Consider the following 5,326-nt stretch of genomic DNA (forward strand, 5'->3'; position numbering starts at 1 on the left):
TGGTAAACCCAAGTATATTAGAAATGTAATATTTCTAGTTACATAAATCAGGAACCAATCTCCAAAAAGAAGAAATATAGTAGTACTCTATTATGTGATTTTCAACAAAATGACTCATTTCTGAATTGAAAAATAATACATATTTACAGATCCAAAGTAGCAGTATTCAGCAACTCCTGGATATGTCTTCCATGAGGGAGTCTTTCTGATTGTCCTTTAGTGTTTGCAAGATCTAGATCTGAATCTCACCATGGAGTCTCCCCTGGATTTTTGCTTGGCACAGGTGTTGCAAGAAGATATTTAGAGACAACTGCAAGTTGATCAAGAAATGATAAACTATTTCTTGGAAGCCAGTTGACCTTAAACATGTCAGATAAACTTGTGGATAGACTCACTACCTCTTTGGTGAACTCTAGCAATTACAAAATAGTTCTGTGGGCATGACATCCTATCCCTCCTAGTGATGCAATTGCATGATCGTCTGTTGAAAGCACAAATAGACACAGTGCTAAGTCAAATGGGCAGACTGTGAGATGGTAAAAAGTCTGGGGGAGAAAGACCCAAATATTGCTGCTAAAGATGCTAATCCCCAGTATATTTAGGACAAAATGCTCAGAAGCACCAAACACGAGAATTTCTGTACTTGAGAAGGCATCTTTCTCCCCCTTATTGCAACATTCAATGCCTCTGGAGCATATACTCAACACAAAGAAAATTTTGCCATATATGTGGTGAAACTTACTCAGAGATACAGTCATGTTTGAGATTCAGCAACAAGTAGCTTCGTGGAAATATAAGTACATTCAGGAGAACATGTGAAGGCAGATCTCCACAAAAAGGATTGCCACAGTTCAAGCTGAATGTGATTTTTGCAAAACTTGATGAAGTTAAAAAATAAGGCAATGAGACACGATCTGTGATGATACAACCTTTGATGATGAAGAACCTACAGATGGTAACAGACAGTTACCATTATATACCATCTTTTACCAGTTCTACATTATCCAAAGCTCCACCAATTTCTTGGAGAAACACTGGAATGGGGACCACTGGTGGGCTTGGGTTATCCACTATTGAATCTCAGTCCAAAGTTGCAAAAGGAAGCACCAGTGCAATGGATGAAGTAGGCTTATTTATGAATAGTACAGATTCCAGCGGAAATATTAAAGAATCCATAAACAAAATATGAGGACTTTTATAGGGGACAGGTATGATTGCGATCAGAGAATTAATGGTTTAAAAATAATTGGATCTACATACTAGGCCATAAAGCAAGTCTCAGCAAATTCAAAACAATCAAAATCATACCATGCATCTTCTCAGACCACAGTGGAATGAAACTGGAAATTAGCAACTCAGGAATCCCTAGAGCATATGCAAACACATGAAGACTAAACAACATGCTCCTGAATGAACAGTGGGTCACAGAAGAAAGAAAAAGAGAAGTCAAAAACTTTCTGGAAGCAAATGAAGATAACAACACAATGTATAAAAACGTATGGGATACAGCAAAAGCAGTGTTAAGAAGAAAGTTTATATCAATAGGTGCCTACATCAAGAAATTGGAAAGGCACCAAATAGATGAGCTTTCAATTCACCTCCAGGATCTAGAAAAACTACAGCAAAACAAAACAAAACTAGTAGAAGAGGAATAATTAAAATTAGAGAAGAAATCAACAGAATTGAATCCAAAAAAATTACAAAAGATCAGCCAAATGAAGAGCTGCTTTTTGAAAAAAAATAAACAAAACTGACACACCATTGGCCCAAGTAACTAAAAAAAGGAGAGAGAAAACTCAAATCAATATAATTAGAGATGAAAATGGGAATGTAACAGCACACACCACAGAAATAAAAAGAGTCATCAGAAATTACTAAAAGAGTTTTAGGCCAGCAAACAGGAAAATCTATCACAATGGATAGATTCCTGGACACATGAAACCTACATAAATTGAACCATTAAGACATAGAAAACCTAAACAGACCCATAAGTGAGTCAGAAATTGAATCAGTAATAAAGGCGCTCCCAACAAAGAAAAGCCCAGGACCAGGGGATTCACTGTTGAACTCTACTAGACATTTAAAGAAGAACTAACTCAAATACTTTTCAAACTATTCAGAACAATTGAAAGACAGAGAATCCTCCCAAATTCTTTCAATGAAGCCAGCATCATCTTAATTCCTAAACCTGAAAAAGATACAGCAGAGAGAGAATTACAGACCAATTTCCCTGATGAACATAGATGCAAAAATCCTCAATAAAATTCTGGCCAACAGAATTCAACAAAACATCAGAAAGATCATCCACCCAGACCAAGGAGGATTCATCCCTGGAATTCAGGGATTGTTCAATGTTCATAAATCAATCAATGTGAACACAACATTAACAAACTGCAGAAGAAAAACCATATGATTTTTTCAATAGATGAAGATAAAGCATTTGATAAAATACAATACCCTTTCATGATGAAAACTCAAATAAACTGGGTTTATAAGTAACATTCCTCAACACAATCAAGGCAAGTTATGAACTGGAAGTTTTAGCTAGAGCCATTAGGCAAAAAAAAAAAAAAAAGAAATTAAAGGGATACAAATTGGGAAGGAAGAACTCAAACTATCCCTCTTTGCAGATGATATGATTCTTGATTTAGGGGATCCAAAGAACTCTACTAAGAGACTATTGGAACTCATAGAAGAGTTTGGCAAAGTAGCAGGGTATAAAATCAGTGCACAAAAATCAACAGCCTTTGTATACACAGGCAATGCCACATTTGAGAAAAAACTTCTAAGATCAATCCCATTCACAATAGCCACAAAAACTATCAAATACCTTGGAATAGACTTAACCAAGGATGTCAAAGATCTCCATGATGAGAATTACAAAATCTTAAAGAAATAGAAGAGGATACCAAAAAAAAAAATGGAAAAATCTTCCATGTTCATGGATCGGAAGAATCAGTATCATCAAAATGTCCATTCTTTCAAAAGCAATTTATAGATTCAATGTGATACCAATCAAAATAGCGAAGACATTCTTCTCAGATCTGGAAAAAATGATGCTAAAATTCACATGGAGAAACAGGAGACCTCAAATGGCTAAAGCAATATTGTACAACAAAAACAAAGATGGAGGCATCACAATATCAGATTTCAAGACATACTACAGGGCAGTTATAATCAAAACAGCATGGTACTGGTACAGAAACAGATGGATAGACCAATGGAACAGAATAGAAACACCAGAAATTAACCCAAATCTACAGCCAACTTATATTTGATCAAGGAGCTAAAACAAATTCCTGGAGAAAGGACAGTCTATTCAATAAATGGTGCTTGGAAAACTGGATTTCCACATGCATAAGCATGAAACGAGACCCCTCCCTTACACCTTACACAACAATCCACTCAACGTGGATTAAATATCTAAATCTATGACCCGACACCATCACATTATTAGAGAGCATTGGAGAAACCCTGAAAGATATAGGTACTGGCAAAGACTTCTTGGAAAACATCCCAGAAGCACAGGCAGTCAAAGCCAAAATTAACATTTGGGATTGCATCAAATTGAGAAGTTTCTGTACTGCAAAAGAAACAGTCAGGAAAGTGAAGAGGCAACAGAAAGAATGAAAGAAAATTATGCTACTGATTAAGGATTAATAACCAGAATCTACAAAGAGATCAAACTCCACAACAACAAAACAACCAACCCACTTAAGAGAGGGGCCAAGGACCTCAATAGACATTTTTCAAAAGAGGAAATCCAAATGGCCAACAGACACATGAAAAAATGTTCAAGATCACTTGCAATCAGGGAAATGCAAATCAAAATCACAATGAGGTTTCACCTCACCCCAGTGAGAATGGCTCACATACAGAAATCTACCAACAGCAGATGCTGGCGAGGATGTCGGGAAAAAGACACACTAATCCACTGTTGGTGGGAATGCAAACTGTTTAAGCCACTATGGAAGTCAGTCTGGAGATTCCTCAGAAACCTGAATATAACCCTACCGTTCAACCCAGCCATTCCACTCCTTGGAATTTACTCAAATGAAATTAAATTAGCAAATAAAAGAGTTGTCTGCACCTCCCTGTTTATTACAGCTCAATTCACAATAGCTAAGATATCGCATCAACCTAAATGCCCATCAACAGTAGACTGGATAAAGAAATTATGGGAGGCCGGCGCCGCAGCTCACTAGGCTAATCCTCTGCCTTGTGGCGCCGGCACACCTTGTTCTAGTCCTGGTCGGGACACCGGATTCTGTCCCGGTTGCCTCTCTTGCAGGCCAGCTCCCTGCTGTGGCCAGGAAGTGCAGTGGAGGATGGCCCAAGTACTTTGGCCCTGAACCCCATGGGAGACCAGGAGAAGTACCTGGCTCCTGCCATCGGATCAGCGTGGTGTGCCAGCCGCAGCGCGCCGGCCGTGGGGGCCATTGGAGGGTGAACCAATGGCAAAAGGAAGACTTTTCTCATTCTCTCTCTATATCTAACTCTGCCTGTCAAAAAAAAAAAAGAAATTATGGGATATGTACTCTTTAGAATACTATACAGCAGTAAAAAAAATAAAATCTGGTCATTTGCAACAAAATGGAAGAATCTGGAAAACATCATGCTGAGTGAATTAAGCCAGTCCCAAAGGGACAAATATCATATGCTCTCCCTGATTGGTGACAACTAACTGAGCATCAAAAAGGAAACCTGTTGATGTGAAACTGACACCATGAGAAACAATGACTTGAGTAGTCCCTGTCCTGACTGTCAAGGAACAACTTTTATTTTTTTCCTTTTAGTATTTTTTTGTTCTACTTAATACCATTGGTTGAACTCTTTAATTAACACACAATTATTCTTAGGTGTTTAAATTTAACTGAAAATTGATCCCTGTTAAAAAGAAGAGTGGGAATAAGAAAGGGAGAAGATGTACAGTTTGGCACATGCTCATTTGGACTTACCCTTAATGGTATTGCTAGAAATGTGCCAGGGGATTCCAATTCAGTCCCATCAAGGTGGCATGTACCAATGACATCTTACTAGTCAAAGTCATCAATTTAAGTTCATAATTCATCATACAGATAGGATTAAGTGATAAAGGGATCACATAAACAAGACTAGTGTCTGCTAATAATAACTGATAGAATTAAAAAGGAGAGAATGATCCAACATGGGAAGCAGGATACACAGCAAACTCATAGAATGGCAGATGTCCTAAACAGCACTCTGGCCTCAGAATCAGCCCTTAAGGTGTACTAATCCAGCTAAGAAGCCCATGAGAGTTTCTCAAGCATTGAAAGCCAAGACACTCTGGCAAAAAAAATTACCT

At 37.8% G+C, this 5,326-nt stretch overlaps 1 pseudogene; it reads left to right on the forward strand.

Annotated features, from left to right (window-relative positions):
• The first annotated feature begins 250 nt into the window (after nt 1-250).
• LOC138843040 (CLIP-associating protein 1 pseudogene) lies at nt 251-1,263 on the forward strand (annotated as a pseudogene).
• Nucleotides 1,264-5,326: the final 4,063 nt, after the last annotated feature.

Source organism: Oryctolagus cuniculus, chromosome 1, assembly GCF_964237555.1.
Source record: "Oryctolagus cuniculus chromosome 1, mOryCun1.1, whole genome shotgun sequence".
Taxonomy (NCBI): Eukaryota; Metazoa; Chordata; class Mammalia; order Lagomorpha; family Leporidae; genus Oryctolagus; species Oryctolagus cuniculus.